Source organism: Gopherus flavomarginatus, chromosome 2 (genome assembly GCF_025201925.1).
Source record: "Gopherus flavomarginatus isolate rGopFla2 chromosome 2, rGopFla2.mat.asm, whole genome shotgun sequence".
NCBI classification, from domain to species: domain Eukaryota; kingdom Metazoa; phylum Chordata; order Testudines; family Testudinidae; genus Gopherus; species Gopherus flavomarginatus.
The window spans coordinates 141,421,686-141,440,741 of NC_066618.1; the positions used below are offsets into that span (position 1 = coordinate 141,421,686).

Below are 19,056 nucleotides of genomic sequence, written 5' to 3' on the forward strand. Positions count from 1 at the left end.
TTGCTCACTCTGTCTTGGCAACATGGTTCACGGGTGATGGAAGAGAATTTGAGTTCACTATTTGATGAGTGATACTTGTTACTTAGCTTGTTTAGTTAGAAAAGCAGGAGACACTAAACAAGAGGACTTTATGGATCCATCTGTAATGTTTTCACTGGCAGAGTAAAGCAGAAGTCCTTCCAAGGTCTGTACAAGGCACACTGCAAACCTCCAACACTGGAAAGAACTTAAGAGTTTAATGTGTGCTGGCTTCAGGATACATAAACAGAAGTCCCTATGGTCCGATATTGACTGGGCTTGTGGTGCACTACTGTTTTATGTGGGTATATGCTAACCCATAAAAACACGTTTTGGTTTTGGTTTGACCTGCCAACTCTCTTCAGTTGCTTTGTCTATTAGGTTGCAGTGTAAGCACTACAGTTGGTGTTCTGAAAGATCGAATGTACAATAGCAAGGTGCCACTAACCCGCAGTCTGGTTGTTCATGTGTCCATGAAAAGGTTTTGCAATTTGATATTCATTGTACCATCTTCCACAAGGTCTAATATAGATCAGTCTTTTCTTGGGCAGTCATGAGTTATCTGAATTGCTTTTTATAATTTTTGTTGAGTATGACTACACACTGCTTAATGCAGACTAGCCGCAGAAGGGCTAGGAATATTTTGTAACATATTATAATAAGCCTATTGTATGTAACTCAGATGAAGACAGTCAGGTAGGGAGAAGACACAGAGATGAAATCTCAGGACTCTGGTATCCTCATGCCGGTTAGTACAGTCACCCTTTAGCTAGTCAGTAAATTTCTCAGTTCTCCCTGTAGTTTCTTATATTCAAAGATATTTGGTTAGTTACCACAATTTTCATTTATGAAGATGGCATTTATTTGCAAATATATCATCTCTGGATTTCATGTTTCTTAGGTGAAACTATTTTACTCCATAAGCATTTCAGAACTGTATTGCTTTTTCAAATATTAAATTTGTCGCATTTATACTAAAGATGTAGATACGGTTCTCTTCCATCTTTTTATTCTTTTTGGTACTTCTATGTTAGTTTTCTTTTCATCCCATTGTACAGGACTTACTCTGATCTCTCTCAGGAGTTGCCGATGTTTGTAGTTATTCTCTATTTACAAGAGATTGAAATCAGGCTCATGGTTTGCTATTACTATTTTTACATTTCACATTAATGTGGATCAGGACTAGGGTATATCTGGAAATGTACCTTTCACAGTTCAGGGCACCTACACCTGTATTACCACTCTAGGCTCCTGGCTCCTAGTCGTCACCTCTCTTGGGCAGAGACCTGTTTTTTTTTTTTCAAGGTGCACAATTCTTCCTTCGCTTTGATTTCCCCAGCAAGGCAGACTGTCTAACTAGGCTGTTGTCTGCACTTTGTTTTTCTCCTAAGGCTGTGATGGGCAGTAATTGCTAGCAGTCACAAGTGGATGCAAGAGCTGTGGGGACAGAACATTCTGTCTGGGCTTGTACCTGTGGCTCGAGGGCTGCATTCTGGTCTTGTAACGTGCAGGTTGAGCTTGCAGGATCCGTCAACATCCGAGTAGGTGTGTTGGGCTCCTGCTGGGGCCAATCCAAAAGAAGCTCCATGCCGGGGGGTGAAGTCCCTACATATCTTCTTGTGGGCTGCTCACACTATCACACACCAAGGTGTAGGTGGTACGACCTACTGGTCAGAGCAGGTGTCTTGCCTAGTGGTCAGAGAAGATTCAGAAGGTATAAATGGAGTTGCAGTCAGGGGACAAGCCAATTGTCAGAGCCAGGAGTCAAGAATTAGGAGTGCAGAGGTAGGCAGAGACTAGGTCTGGAATAGAGCAGTGAGGGCTGGAGCGAGGGCTGGAGCAAGGGCTGGACAAGCAGCACAAAACAGGTCTGTGCAGCTGCAGCTGTGGAATGCATTGAGTAACCACTGTGCTGCTGTTGCTACAGGACTTACATAGTGATCTGTTGGCTTTTCTGACCCATCAGGGCTGGTTTATTGGGCCTAGCTGTGCTCATTGTGTTGTGAGGGTACTTTTGAGCCTAGAGGCAGCTCAATTCCTGACAGGCATGGGGCCTCCTACTCCCTGGTCCTCCACCTTGTGTGCAATCATTTACATTGGTTCAAAATCAGTGTAAAATTATACCATCCTACCATGATTTTTATACCCATTTTGCATGCACTTTGCACAGAGATACATGCACAAGATGCAAGATAGAGGAAAGTCAGGCCTGTGGTTCCTACCAATCTCTAAAATAGTGCTCCTTTTTTTCTCTTTCCAACCTGCTGTCACTATTATTATAGACATTTTCCATTTGAAAGAAGGAGAAGTAATTCCAGCAAATACTTGGTTCTATACTTGTTTCCTGTCCTCTGCTGTCTTAAAACATCAGAGCTTTAAGACCTGTGACCTGTCTTGCTGTAGTGCACCAAGTAGCAGGCACTGCAGAATGAGCAAAATGTTACCATTATGATTTTTTTGTTCTTTGCATAAGCATGCATGACTATGCACGGTGCAATGCAGTGGATAATCAGGCTTACAGTGCACAGTTGAGTTCAGTTTTGATGGGGCTGTGTGTGTATGAAGTCTTGTCTCTTTTGTTTACGTTTCTCTGGATATTGTTAGTGTTCATGCCAGCAAGATACTGATAGTCCTAGCTCCAGCACAGGGGAGGAGTGATAATAGGCTCATTTTTTCTTATGCAGTGAAGTCATCTACTTGCCTTCAGCTGTTTATGAGCCATAACTTACCATGACTAAATAGTTGTAAAACATTTCTCAAATTCATGATTCATTCCATGATTGCGCCTTGCCAATCGCACTAGCCATCTTCCCAAAATAATCATCCCCCTGCATCCTGTTAAATTGCAGAAAATATAAGGGTCTGCAAATAATACATTTTGCTTAACTATTAGCAGTTTCTTCTCCTAAAAAGCTCTTTCTCTTTCAATTTCCGACCATCAGTTTAGCATAATAGTGAACAGGGGCGGCTCTAGGTATTTTTCCCCCCTAAGCACAGCAGGCAGGCTGCCTTCGGCGGCTTGCCTGTGGGAGGTCCCCGGTCCCATGGATTCGGCAGCAGCCTGCGGGAGGTTCGCTGAAGCTGCGGGACCAGCAGACCCTCCGCAGGCATGCCGCTGAAGGCAATCTGCCTGCCGCCTTCGCGGCGACTGGCAGAGCATCCCCTGTGGCTTGCTGCCCCAAGCATGCGCGTGGCGTGCTGGTGCCTGGAGCTGCCCCTGATAGTGAATGACAGTGACTGATACTGGAACAGAGCTACTGAAAATTCAACACTTTGCTCTGTGTCAAAGAGTGAGATGGTGATTAGCCGAATATTAATTGTGTGTGAATATCTCAGTGACAGCCTTGAAATAATTCAAAATAAACATTAAAAGGGAAGGGAGATGGTTTGAATAATGTCATTAATATTATTTTAGCATGATATCTCTGGTCCTTTTCCCCCTTTATTCTCTTACTTGAATGGTAGAAAGTCCATTAGGATATCTTAATTTAGCAAGATTCTACTTTGCTATTAGGAATTATGAACTTCCGTTTTTCTTATATTTACACCACTTTAATATCAGTATAACCAGTGATTCAAATAAAATTCATTTGGATCTACGTAAGTGTGAGTGAAAATGGAGAATCAGACCTTACAAAACTGAACCAAACAGAAACTTTGGCTGAATACCAGAAATTATTTCTTAACAGTGATCTCTACTAAAGAGTTTCCAGTGTAGAGTGTGGAAGCCCCAGTCAGTGGCGGCTCCAGGCACCAGCGCTCCAAGCGCATGCCTGGAGTGGATTTGGCGGCAATTCGGCAGTGGGTACGCTGAAGCCGCGGGACCGGGGATCTCCTGCAGGCACGCCACCGAAGGCTGCCTGACTGCCGTCCTTGGGGTGGCAAAAAAGCTAGAGCTTCCCCTGGCCCCAATAGTAGAGTCCCTTAAAACTAGACTGGACAAAGTACTTGAAAATATACTGCAGGAAAAGCTGTATTTGCAGCGGGATGGACTTGAAGATGTGATAAGAATAGTTCATCTGTAACTTCCATGTGTATGGTTCTAGGACAGCTGACAGTAAATGATTCAAATGTAAAGCACAGCACACAAAACACCTGATCTGTTCTATTAACCTACCAGAAGCACCTATCATTGTATTTATACACTGTATTTAGGTGTATTTTTGTATGTCCCGTACAAGCTAAAAGAAATATAAAGCTTAATTTGCAAGACTAGTAGTAATTCATTCAGACTGATGTTTGTTAAAGAAACATTAATTCAACCGTTTATTCCAGAACTATTTCTATCTTTTACTAACTACTTGGGTACCAAGGGTGCCATTTGTGGAAGGTATTTATAAGGATCCTATCTGCTCTCTAAGTTTCTCTTTATACCAAGGATAATGACATTACATGAAGTTTTGCAGTAGTTTCTGCAATAATGGTTCAATGTCACCAGTTGAGAGTGGGGTTATTCCAGTATTTTTAACTTAGTGAATTCTGTTTTACAGAAATATACTAGCCGATAGTCTCAGGAAGTAGCCAATATTGAATACGGTGAGATTTCTAGGTAATCTTGCTTTGCTGCACTGAATGTATGAGATGGCTTAAAATTTGATCATTTCATGCTAGGCATAATTTGTGTCTGTGCACAGGGCAATCTGGAAACTTTACTAAAACAAGGACTAACAAATCCAGGGTGAGTAAAGGCTTACATGTTAAAACTTGCACTCTATAACTATATTGCTGTAGTTAAGTTATATAAGTGCAATCCTCAAATGTTTGTGTGCCGCACCAGTGCAAAGCGGACTGTACACCAGTGCAGCTAAATTTGGTAACTTATCTTAGTACATCAGTGTAGTTATACCAGTGCAAATATATCTAATATGGATGGGGCCTGATTCACCACTGACTTGCACTTTGCTTAGTTATTTACACTTGTACAAAGCAGGCGTAAAAATGCTAAATGTTCTAATTTAAACAAATGTTAATGACAGTTCAAGGTACAGGTTGCTGGAGATTCAGGTCTTGAGGGCTTATTTATATTAAGGATTTTTGCACGTGGGAAACACCCAGAGTAGATGTACTACACTAGTGTAAATTTGCAGATTTTATGCTAGTAAAACTTGAGTGAAGCAATTAACTTCTAACAAAGGAATACCAGCAGTGTCTTCAGTGCTATATGGAACAAAGATAAAGACATTGGGCTATATCCTCACCTGGTGTAAATCAGTGTGTCTCCATTGGATTCAATTTATACCAGCTGAGGATCTGAACCAAAGTCACTATTCCAGGATTCTTCCAATCTACACCATTAAAGCTATAAATATATTATAACAGGTCAACCATTGGATCCTAGAAATTAGTTTCCTTACTAGAATGACGCTTTCTACATGGTTTGACGGTTCTGTTAGTTTCTGCCCCTTCCCTGCCTCCTGTATTTAAGCATCATCCACAGTGACTGGGAGAAATGATGACTAAGGCCTTGAACCCGTGAGACTTTGAGCATTATTTCTGAGATATCGAGCATCATCTGGTTCTTGGCATTTCTCAAGTGTGGCTCATCTCATGTAATCAGGCTCCCTTTATTGTTACACATGCAGAGGCATGAAGTTAGCACAATTATTATAATATTTATGAAAAAAACAAAACAGCAGATGTTTCTTGTGGGGCCTGTCAGAGCTCTACAAGGCCTGTATTTTCATCCCTCCCAAGAATATTTATATTCAGAATAATAAATCGCTTAAACATGCAGAGGTTAAAACTAATATCACCTATTTAACAGAGAGGAGAGCATGAACAGGGAAAGGAAAAATTGGCAAGCCTTTCTGGGAATACAGAAGTGGCCTTCTGCATTGTACAAAGTGACACTCTTGTTCATTGTTTCCCTGGGACTCTCCTTTATCTTTTCATAAGTCAGTCACTTGGCTTTGTAACTGAAGCATTTCTAAAAGGTTGGGATGCAAGCCTGTGTGATGATCACACCATTGTGTGCTGAGGTTCGGCTCCTGTACGCCTGCCCCAGAACAAAAAGTCTATTGTTTTCAACATCATAATAATGCAGGAAAAAATCACAAAGGTCTTTCCTCTACAGATAGAGATTTGGCTTAGCAACAGGCAAGAACTAACAGAGGAATTAATCTCTGGGGAAAGCTTTTCTCTTTTGTATTTTCACTTCCTCATACAGTCCCAGTGATTGCTAGAGAAGACATTTAAAAATGTGATTGCAAAATCAAGCAAGGTGTATGAATCTTTCTGAGCCAGTGATGTCAGCATTGTTTTTAAAAGGAGAAAACCCTGTCCTGCCCTTGATATGCACACATAAAAGTATTAAGATCAGTGGGTCAGGGGGTACAATAGACCTCTTTAAGAGTATATCTCAGTTAGAGAATGCTTAATGGTGCGCCCAACAATGCAATAAATACCTTGAGCCATATTCATCTCTGGGATGCATCAGCTTCTGCTGCAGTAAACCAGGACATAAGGCTGTTCATGGCAGAAATCTAGCCCTGAAGATGATTGTGATAGCACAGAGTGGCTCCAATCCCAAATCTAATTTGAAGTCCCAAAAATGGGTCTCTCAGGAGCCGTACTGTCATGAATATTTCTCCACTTAGGTTGGCTGCACCCAATCCTGTCCCCTCCCAAAGGGTTTAACCTGCATTACTTGTGGGTAGATTTCCTCTTGGAAATTCCCTGGTTCCCATAAAGCATGTAAACTCCAAAGTTGCTGCTTGGCTCTACCCCAGAGATCTGGAACCCTAACTTCATTTTGGATTGCTTAACACTTTCCGGAACCCAAGAGATGCTACAGCTATCCTATAATCGGGGGCTTGGCCCATAATCTACATAATAGGATTCCAGGATTGTCACTCTGAAGCCTAAAATGTCTTAGAGTGAAGCGATGAGCTTTTATTGTTTTTTTTTGTTTTTTTGTTCTGAATATCATCAGGTTCAATCATCACTGGAATCTACACTTTGTTACCATCCAAGTTTTAAGTTCTCAGACATTTTCCTCTTTTTTACACTTTTGCGAATGACACCTGTACAACAGTATGAGCTTCCAGCTAGTATGGCATATTTTGCTACCTTCTGTATTGCCTCAGTTATTTGTACTTGCAAATTGTGTGCCAGTAGTATTTGCATGGATAAATTTTGTTTGTCCACATTAATTTGCACCTGCAAAATCATGCCAAGGCTAAAGTGAAAATTCCCCAGAAATTATTACACATTTTTCTATGTTCCAGCTTTGTAGTATCTGGACAACCTTACGTACGTTAGAAATGCATTCAGTATCTTCACCAGATCAGACCAGCAATGGTTCTAATCCACTATCCTTTCTTACACAGTGTCCAATATCACACTATTCAGAGGAATGATTATTTAATGGGCTGAAACTCCACCCTTCTAGCAGGCATTGATCTTGCTGGAAGAATGTTAAATGGATAGTGCTGACACAATGAAACAGGTGACTCATAACCCAAACGGACATAATACAATACTGTACAAATGGAGGTGGGTTTGGTTTTCTAGAGAGAGGATCTAGGGCAGTGGTTCTCAACAAGGGGTCCGAGACCCACTGGGGGGCTGCAAGCAGGTTTGAGGGGGTCTGCAAAGCAGGGCTGGCACTAGACTTGATGGGACCCAGGGCAGAAAGCTGAAGCCTCATCGCCTGAGGCTGAAGTCCAGGGCTCCAGGTCCTGCCACCTGGGGCTGAAAGCCAAAGCCTGAGCAATTTAGCTTTACAGGGCCCCTGTGGCATGGAGCCCGGGCAACTGCCCTGCTTGCTATCCCCTAATGCTGGCCCTGGCTTTTATATGCAGGAAAACAGTTGTTGTGGCACAGGTGGGCCATGGAATTTTTATAGCGTGTTGTGGGGGCTCAGAAGGAAAAAGGTTGAGAACCTCTAATCTAGGGCACAGGCTGAGCAACACAGAGGAACGAAACTAGGAGCAGCCAAGCCTTGGGGAGAAGGTTGGAGCTGAAATTTACATTAGGTCACTGTATATTTCTGTGTTACTGTAACTGAGTTCAACAAAGAGGGTGAGTTTGGACTCTTTATAGTGAGTGAACCGTTGGAGAGCAGATTTGGAAAGGCACCAGCTCAGCAGTGGTGCTGAGGTAGGTTATTAATCCCTGCTTCTGTGGAGGTATAAAAAAGAGAAAATGAAAGCTTACTTGATATTGTGCTGAAACAGCAGCAGTAGTACAGGTTTTGCTGAAATTTTATGAAGGATCTTCAAGCCTAGACTGCACTCCAATAACAGCAGCAGTGACAGGACCCTCAGCAATCCCAGAATATATCTATACTGCAGTGCAAGCCCAGGGTTAGTAGAACTCGAATTAGCAGATCCGAGTTTAACCTAGAGGTTATGCATCTATGCTCGTTTTTAATCCCAGTTTAGGAATTGTTGAACCCTGGGTCCCAACTAGGGGACCAGTGTCTACGCTGCATTACGTGGGCCTGAGTCCAATCACCCATATCCCAGACTTCCTAGAGTCCTCACGAAATGTGAGTGCTCTACCCCTTTGGTCATGGTGCACTGTGGGAAAGCATGACTGTCCAGAGGACAAAGAAAGTCAGCTCATTGAATTATGGGAAACTTTTGGGAGACTCTGAGAGCACAAGTCCAATGGGGCTACATCTACACTGCAAAGCAATAGGGTGTCAACCCTTGGTCCCAGCTTGAAATGGGCTTGGACCCTCCTTCCCCATAGGGTCCTGGGATCCTGGGTCTGAGCCATGGGCTTGTGCAATTTGTGTGTAGGTGGGAAGAGGGTTTGGCTTGAGTTCTAATTTCTGACAGTGTGTATTTATTGCATGCAAACAGTTGGTCTGTTATGTTTATTCTCCATTTTACTATGTTAAAGACTGAGGCAAGTCTTTTTGCTTCTCCACATAATATATTTAATAATCTACATCTACTGTGTGCAGATGGTGTTGGTACTCTACTGTCTTTGGCAGTTGCTTAATATTCCAGACATGTTCCCAGTGTTTCATGATAAAAGAATTTAAACAGATTGGCAGGGGCATGGCAAGAATTACCTGTAAAACAGCAAGAGGTTTCACATTCAGTGAGATATGGGTGAACTGGGAAACTAATTTTAAATTATCGGTGAATTGCTATTGGTATCTCTCCATAATTAATTTGAAGATAACACTTCATTGCCATCTTAATTTTTCTTCCCTTGTCTGTTGCAAGTTCTAGCAGGCAAGGCTAATTTTGAAAGAGTTTTCAGCAGAATGCTACTATCTACAGTAAAGTGACATTTGAAAAATCAAGTAATTGAAATCAACTGGTTGTGCTGGCTTATAGCAGGAGCAAATCAATGTGCAATTTCTTTCTGCCAAGCTTCACTTTTGGAAGAGGGATGTTGATCTGTGTTGATGATAATAACCAGGAGAGGATTTTTGGAATAACCTTTCAGAACATTCCACTGTTCTTCTGCTGTGTATGCATTGGTAAAAGCTAGTTGCTTTGTGCTGCCATTGGAAGCATGAGGAGCAGACTTAAACATGTCTCCCCAAGATAAATGTTTTCCAATAACATATGTGAAAGATTGGTAGGTAGATTAGTACTGCTATACTATATTGGATTAGAAAGAAATAGTGCCAGTTCCTGACTAAACCTGTAAAGCAAAGTTATACCCACAACTAATTTCAGCGTTGTTTTTTTTAAACAGGAGTTGTATTTTGCTTTTGAAGAATTTGTTTAAAGGTGACAAATCAATAAAGTATTTAGAATTCAAAGCTCCTCTTTTGTAAGTACCCGTCTTCCCAAAGGTGCCATTCAAAATTCAATAGAATCTAATCTGAACTTTGCCAGCCTTTTTTTCCAGCATAATTGAAGCCTGAATGTGGCCTAATTAACCTCATCTGTACTGGTGCAGTAATGCTGTCCCTCAGTTTCCTTTTATGCTGGCTTTCAGGAGGCACTTTTGGCAGTGTGTGTGTGAACCACTGCATATTGATACTGACCACTTGCTATACTGCTACTGGCAGGCTGTTCACTCTTTTTGTTCTGTTTTAGTTCTATTAGGATTTAAACATGCTTTAGCTCACAGCAGTAGGATATTTTGAAGGCTCTCCATCTCCCTATCATGCTTCATTGTAGAATCCAGAATGCTCTTTAATGGAAAACTCTTTGCCATCTTTCACCTGTGCACAGCACTGCACCAAAGTTTGTCTTGAGGAGAGTAGCACCAGTCCGAGGCCTTCTAGTCATTTCTAATCTTTCAGTTTCTGAAACTGATCCTGTATGTGTCTGCCATCTGAACCATGCAGAATATATGCGAAAATTTATTAAACAAGAATTAATTGTTTTTCAGATTTTAATCGTAAGTGTAGCCATGTGTTAACCTTCTTTTTATACCTGAATTCAGTATTGTATGAGATGTGATGACTTGACTGAAATCTTTGTCTCTTTATCTGTGGAACAACATGGAACATATACCAACTTTCTGCTTACCAGTTGATATCAATAGATGTAGTTCTTAGCACCACAATATTTGAATGTCCCTCATGCGGGCTCATACCTTCCCAACTGTCCCAACTCTTTTGATATGGTTTCATTTATGAACTTGAGGTGTAGGACAGGGTAGTTCATCCACTGTCAGTGGTTCCCCAAGTGTGGTACATTTATCACTGGTGGTGTATACATTTGATGTTTCATCAGTTCACTTCAGAAAAAAAATTTAAGTGGTGTGGACCCAGTGACCCCTTGGAGCCAACTGACAGAGGGCATATGGGTGCATAGGGATTTACAGGTTTCCTCTTCAAATGATGTCCCTGTGGGTGCTCCACTTCAAGTGATTGTGAGCCCCTGCACCTCTAGGTGGAGAATTTCAACAGCAGTACCCAGTTGGGCTGCACATGCGCTCTCCCTGTCTCGCATCTGTAGTGGTGGTTAACTAGCACTGTGCAACCAACCACCCCTCAGTTCCTTTTCAACCACTCTTGGTCTGATTCAGAGCTCTGGCGGTGCCTCTACGCAACTTACTTTATATTTAGATTTAGCATTAACTGTATAGTAGTAGACAGAATTGTTAATTAGAACTCGTATTATCCTTTTTCTTTCTCTCCATTAAAAAAAACATATATTATTTTACCTTACGTTTCGTTCATCCCTTTCAGGACTAACTTCACCTGAGAATTCCCAAGATCTCCAGGTTTAAATGTTGCCTCTCCTGCCGAGAGGCAATTTCAGTTTCAGACAGACATTCCTAGTGTGTCTTCTGCTTGGGGGAAATGCACATACCCAGAAATGCTCCCATTGCCACAACCTTAGGGCCCACACCAGGAAAGCAAGGGACTTTAACATCAGACTTATCCTTATTGAGCAATCTCTCTGCCCGGCCTCAGACTCGGGACTACAAACTCCTCCTGGTCATCAGTCGCCTACCTCAGCTTCTGACTTGTCCCCTAAAAAAAGGAGTGAAGAAGAAAAATACCACTTCTACAAAGACAGCCTTCTCCAACTTGCTCCACATCATTGGTACCAACTGCACCACAGCTCGGTACCTATGAGTTGGCAGGATCTTCCGGTACCACTAAAGACAAAGACCCTAAGCAGACAAGACTTCCCCTGCTACTATGGCACAGACTGCAGCGGCGAAACATTCGATACCGAGCACCTCTGCAGTGCATCAGCTGATGGTACTATCATCTTGTCCTCTGGTGCATAGCGCAGAGACATCAGTACTGAAGTGTACTTTATTTCCTTCAGAACAGACGTCCTTGGCACTGATTCTCCTGGCACCGCAACACCTCCCAGTACCACAACAATTCCCAGTACAGCAATAACTACAAATGCCACCATCGGTACCAAAGCCTCTTGGAAGGCAACAGTTCTTTTGGCATAAGGACTTAACAGTTGCTGTGACACTGGATTCACTGATACAATGTGGCACCGCTTCAATGCCGACAGACAGATCTACCCCTCTTTTTTCTTGCAAGGAGGAAGACGATGAGGACGGTGAGATTTTATCAAAACACTCTTCTCTCATACAGGGGAGCATCAGATCAGAGCTGCAGGAACAGCCAGGGCACTGTTCCAGAGCTGGCACCCAGGAGCGGTATGGACATCCATGGATGCCATCACCCATGCCATTCCCACTAAAATGGCCATACTGGGACCTATGGGCAGTATATAGGCAACATTACTCCAAGCCTCCCAGTACCTCCAGGGAAAGACATAGACGCTTCTCATCAACGTCAGAGGCAGGACTCCATGAACTCCCTGAAGAGACTTTTGAAGAAACAGAGGAGGCTTTAAATCAGGAGGCCACTCCTGCAATTAATACCTCCTCCTCTCAAGGCAAGACCAGCATGACTCCGCTACCTACAACAGGAGAAGATTTTAGGCAATTTCAGGAGCTGTTTAAAAGAATTGCAGACATGCACCAAATGCCCCTGGAAGAGGTTGCTGAGTCCCAACACCAGTTGTTGGACATACTGCACGTCAGCCTCATCCAAAATTGCTCTTCCCATAAATGGCATGCATAGAGCCTGCCAAGAACTTCTGGCAGACCCCCTCTACAATTCCCCCTACCTGTAAACGGGCGGATAAAAAATATTATGTCCCATCAAAGAGACTAGGATTTTTATTTTCACACCCCCAGCCAAACTCATTGGTGGTAGAGGTGGTCAATGAATGGGTCAGGCAACACTATTCAATGACCATCCCATATGAAAAAGAGTAGAAAAGATTGGATCTCTTTGGTTGCAAGGCCCTTTCATCAGCAACATTACAGTTCAGAATTGCCAACTATGAGGCCTTGATGGCAAAATACAATGACACCAATTACTCCAAATTGTCTGAATTTATTGACTTTATATTGAAAGACAAGAAGGAGCAATTTAAGTCAGTCATCTCTGAAGGTCACCTCCTGGCATGAACAACTCTCCAGGCATGCTTAGACTCTGCAGACATGGCAGCGAGATCCATTGCGATCTCCATAGTGATGCAATGGGCCTTTTGGCTTCACGTGTCTGAATTCCCGAGAGAGGTGCAATCCACTGTAGAGGATCTCTCTTTTGAATGTCCAAAATTGTTTGCAGGTAAGACTGACGAGTTCCTCCATACACTGAAGGACTCTAGAATGACTTTTCGGTCTTTAGGCATCTACACACCTGCACAAAAATGAAAACAAGGCAGATATTACTCAGTGCAATGCTCAAGACTGGCACCAAACACACCACCACAAAGGCAATACGATACCCAGAGGCAGACACAAAGACCCACAGGATGTAGGACAACACCATCTCAACCTCCCACATTGCGATAACCAGCATCGGAACATCAAATTTGAAGGTTTGGTCGAGGGCTCCACAGAACTGCCCCAGTGCCAGTTGCTGAAACCCCTTTCTGTGAACCATCCATTTACAGATCATTTAACACCATTCTATCCAGCCTGGCGAATTTTTACTTTGGAAAAATGGGTACTGGAAATTATCAACACTGATTATTCTATCCAGTTCACCTCCATTCCCGCAACCAACCTTTCTGCCCCATCCCTCTTCATGGACTCCTCTCACAAGCATCTTCTGAGACAGGAAGAAGACCATCTCCTGCAATTGGGAGCAGTAGAACCAGTGTTGGTACAACACAGAGGGAAAGGGCTTTATTTCGATTGTTTTGTAATCCAGAAGAAGACTGAGGGTTGAGGGCCCATTCTCAGTCTGAGAAACCTAAACAAATTCATGAAAACACAACGGTTCAGGATGGTCACTTCAGCAACAGTAATTCCAGCATTGGGACAAGGAGACTGCTTTTCAGCTCTTGATACTTTCATGTTGCCATACGTCCATCACACAGGCGGTTTCTCCAATTTTGTTTTGGGACAAGATCATTACTAATACACGGTACTGCCCTTTGGTGTCTCCATGACTCCCAACATTTTTTCCAAAGTTCCAGCAGTGGCAGCGGCCCACATACACAAGCCAGGGGTCATACTCTATCCATATTTAGATGAGTCTACTCAAGGCCTCCACTGGAGAAGAAGCTGTCCCAGTCACACAAAAGACAACGTTACTCTTTACAAAACTCAGCCTCCAAATAAACATTCAAAAGTCAACAGTGACACCAATGGAAGAACTAGAATTCACTGGGGCTCACCTAAACTTATTGGGGGTAAAAGCCTCATTATCACTACACAGATTCTCCAGCCTAATGAACCTGATCAGTGCTCCAGTGAACAGTCCACAAACATCTGCCAGGACTTGCTCCCGACTATTAGGCCACATGGGGGCAACCACCTACATTATAAAACATGCCAGATTATGCAGGCACTGCCTTCAAGGGTGGCTCAGGACAGTGTACATCCCATACAAACACAGTCTGAGTAAGCCTCTCAACGTGCCACAGAAGGTCAAGGACTCGCTACAGTAGTGGACCCTTCACACGATGTGTATGTAGGGGTCCCCTTTGTACAGATTCCCCCTGCAATGATAATCACAACGGACACTTGCCTAGTGGGCTGGGGCACCAATTTAAACAACCAGACGGTACAGAGCAGATGGCCTCCTTCAGAATCAACACTGCACATAAACATTCTGGAACTGCAAGCAGTTCGCACAACATGTGCACACTTCCTGTCCTGATCAAAAACAAATCCATACAGATCCTGACGGACAACATCAGCTGCATGTTCCATATAAATAAACCGGGAAGCAAGGTCACACTCCCTTGGCACCGGGGCCTTAAGACTTTGGAACCGGTGCATCCAACACAACATCACCGTATCAGCCACCTATCTACCAGAATGTCAGAACAGCAGAGCGGACATGTTAAGCAGAAAATTCTCCCACAGTCATGAGTGGCAAATAAACACCTCAGTGATACAAGACATATTCCAACAATGGGAATTCCCCACAGTACATCTATTTTCCATGCGTCAGAACAGCAAATGTCCAACATTTCGCTGCATGGCGGGCTTGGGACCAAGATTCAGAAGTAACACCTTCCTCCTTGAGATGGGATGCTCCTCTTCTTTATGTTTTCCCTCCTACCCTGTTGTTGTCCAGGTTCAAAAGATCAAGACCGACCAACCCAGGCACAGGTGCTGGAACTAGAGGTGCAGGGGGTGCTGCAGCATCCCCTGACTTGAAGTGGTTTCCATTATATACAGGGTTTACAGTTTGGTTCAATGGGTCTCAGCACTCCCACTATAAAAATTGTTCCAGGGTCATCCTGATAGCCCCCCCACAGCCCTGGCAAACTTTGTTTTCATACCGACAACAGATGTCCACCACGCATCCTCCCACTTCCCAAGTGTCCTCTTCATTCCACCTCAACCAACCCATCCAACTTCCCGCATTCTTCCCTAAACCTCATAAGAACAGGCAAAAAGCATCATTCCATATTCTGCATGTCAGAAGGGCACTAGCCTTTTATCTCAAATGAACTGAACCATTCAGGAAGGCATCAATGCTCTTTCTTACAAATATAGCTTTTCCTTTAAATCTCTCCATATCTAAGCAGAGACTCTCCAAATGGATTTCAGAGCGCATTTATCTTTGCTGGCATTAACACGAACTACAACCCCCATCAGGGGTTAGAACACGTCCTACCAGGTCACTCTCCACATCAGTAGCCTTCCTTAATAATGTACCTAATACAGACATATGTAAAGCAGTCACTTGGGCATCTGCCCATAAATTCATTCACCACTCTGCAATTGAGCAGGACTCAACATCTGATACTTTATTAGGACGCAGTCTTATCAATCACAGACCCAAATCCGAATCCCCTCCTTTCCACTGAGGGGAACTGCTCAACAGTCACCTGAAGTGGAGCACCCATAGGGACATCACTCAAAGAAGAAAAGAAGGTAACTCACTTTGTGAAGTAACTGAGGTTCTTCAAGATATGCTCCACTACTGTGGATGCTCCACTACTCTCACTCTCTCCCCTCTACTTCGGCATTCTAGTAAGGTCCTTTGCAGTAGAGAAGGAACTGAGGGGAGGGTTGGTCGCACAGCACTAGTTAAGTGCCACTATAGGCGCGAGATGGGGAGAGTGCATGTGCTGTCAAAATTCTTCGACTACAGGCACAATCACCTAAAGTGGTGCACCCACAGTGACACACATCTTGAAGAGCCTCAGTTACTGCACAGAGTAACCTTCTCCTCCCCCGGATCAAATATCTGCATAATAGTTCACTGAAGGGTGGCATGTAAGGTCTCTACTGAGAGCCAGTAGCCCATCATGATCATTGCAAATGTATGTACAGATAATATTTACAGAGTTATGTATCTATATTAAAAATTATGTTCTTAAGGTCTTTGAGTTAAGGCAGGTCACCAGGAGGTGACATACCTTCTGCCTGAAAGGAACATTTGTGAGATAACTGACACCTATCACCTTGTCTGGCCATTTGTGTATTATGGGCCTATTTGCATAGTGAGCAAAGTGCAAAGTAAGAAATTGCAAAGTCTACTAGAAAGGAAATCTATAGGAGGGAAAAACAGTAGGGTATCCTATTTATGAATAAAGACAACAGCTTGTATGTCTCATAAACGAAGGGTCTCAGCCTGCCTGTCTATAAAGCACTGATGGGATTTTGGGTGAGCAATACTTTATAGACATGAGAGTGAGAGAGTATCTTGTTATTTAAGTCTAGGCTTTAGATTGCATATTGTGATTTTATTTTATATGTAACCGTTTGTTTCCAATATTTCTACTTGCTACTACTTGAGTCTCTATGCTTTGTTAAATAAACTTATGCTTAGATTTGTTTATAGTAAAATCAAGTGGTGTGAGTTAAATGGAGAGGTGATCTGAAGTGGAACTGAGGTGCTCTGCTTTTTTGGAAGCAGCGGATTGGTGAATACTGCGAGGGTCCAGTGGACCAGAGGTTGGACACTCCAGGGAGACTCTTGGAGGAATCATGGGTGGGGTGTGCCTGTTGCCACCCTGCAGTGTGACTACAGGGCCTATCTGGCCTAGAGGGCAGTGCTTGTGGAGGAGCAGACCCATGGCAGGCACAGACAAGCTAGGTGATAGTGAGGTGCCTCACAAGCTTGGGCACCTCCAGAAACCATCACATACTTGAACCAATGAAGTTTGAGAATCACTGGTCTATGTCCATTGACTCTTTTAACAATTCAGATTAAAATGTCCAATCCTGATGGTGGTGTTGTCTGCCTCTGCTGGGAAGTGTACAGATGCATACTATGTTTCACTAAGTCACCGCACATTGGAAAGTAGTGACTATTTTGATCACTGCTGACATAAGTTGAATTTTGATAGGTGGCCTAGAGGTTAAAGGCTGAATAGTTCAATACTAATCGCTTGAGCTATCCATTCCTCTTTTTTTTTTTTTTTAAATAGGTAAACCATCTATTGTCCCAGAGAGAGCAAATGAAAAAGCAGTGGCTCAGTTAAAAACAACTGCTATCACATGGCATAGCTATCATGAGCTGTAGCAACATTACTGAGACCACTGTTCTGTATGTTGCTGGAATGATTTTGCTATTTGTGATGGCAGATAATCAAAACATCTGTGCTGCAGCATACACAGCAGTCGACTAGCCAAATTTCACACACACTTCTCCTTTGAAAGTCTCTCTCTTTTTTTTTTTTTTTCCATAAGGACAGTTTAGAAAAGAAACAGTTCAGCTTAGGCTTCTCTTTCCCCTATCACATGCTCTCCTGTTTCTGTGGGGGAAAAAAATCCCCTGAACTTGGGTCTACTGATGACAGATCCTGGAGTCTCTGCATGGTTCAAGTCTTAATAAAGTACTGCTGTTACTTCTGATTTGGCCAGATATGTTAACTTTGAATATTTCTCAGCATCTTTGCCCCTTTAGAATAAAATATTTTAAGAGCCATTAGTGACATCATTATAGTAGCAGCAGCAGCAGCTCTATAGCACAGTAACAGGACGACACATTTGTTATTTCTGAAGTAGTAGGAGTCTTTGTATAAAATGTAATGAAAAATCCCATGTTTCACAACTGAAATCTTCGTGTTTTATTTTCCTGAGACAATACTGAGTTTGATACAAAATGAAGAAAAGATTTTGCAGTTCTAATTGTATTTGAAGACCAAAATAAAGGACCAGATTCTGGTGCCCTCTGGCTCATCTCAGGTAGCACCTGACTCCATAAGTATTCTGTTGACTTCAGTGGGATAGTTTATGTGGAATAAAGCATTATTGCATGTGATTAAGGGGTATCGGAGTCTGGCCCCTTAGGAAATTCTGAACTCTTCTTAGGGTCTCAGAACGTTCACCAAATTTCTCCAACCAGGGTCAATGTTTAGGGGAGCCTAGGCCAACTTTAGAGTTCACTTAGGGTGATACATGGTAAAGAGGGAAACTAAACGAAACCCCATGGTTTTCATCTCATTTTGACCCTTAAACCAGGCAGAGGAACTTTCAGATGTGTTTTGCTTTGTTTGTAGTTTAATTTAGATCAGACATGTAAAACAAACAGCTGGTGGGTGGGAAATACACTCAGAGAAATGCCACCAAGTTTCACACAGCTCTAAGTAGTGCTGGGTACATGTACACTGGTGAGGTAAAAAACCCAAGAACTTCCGGAATGATTACGAGTTCACCTGCTCTGCATAGCAAGGGAGAGGGTTACCTCTATGAACAAGAAACACTTCTAAACTGTATTCGATGAGTTCTTTGAAACAGTATGTATTCAAATCTTTTCATTCTAGAGGAGAGGGGAAGAAAAATAAAACTCTAAACAGAAGCATGCAACCTGAAAGAACTGAGGAAAGTGTTCTGGTGCTGAGTAACCACATGTTTAAGATCATGGAAAGGGGTCATATTTAAAACAAGATCTCGCTAGCCTTGGCTCCCCAGCAAACTGCACTGCATTAAACTTCTATTCATCTAGTCCCTCAACAGTTCACAGGAGCTGCACACACCGGCTTGGCTGGCACTGGTTTAGTCACAGCCAGCTCTTGAATAAGCTACATATTTGTCTTCATCTTAGTGCTCATAAAAATGCTAAAAATCAAGCTTCACTTCATCTCAAAAAGAAACATCAGTGTCACTATGTATATAATTTGTTTTCAGTTGCACTAACCATTGGTATCAGCA

The 19,056-nt window shown here is 42.7% G+C and overlaps 1 protein-coding gene across 2 annotated transcripts in view; it reads left to right on the top strand.

The window, feature by feature from the left end:
• FBXL7 (F-box and leucine rich repeat protein 7) overlaps positions 1–19,056 on the top strand; it is a 348,004-nt gene that overhangs the window by 217,252 nt on the left and 111,696 nt on the right. The window lies entirely within an intron of this gene.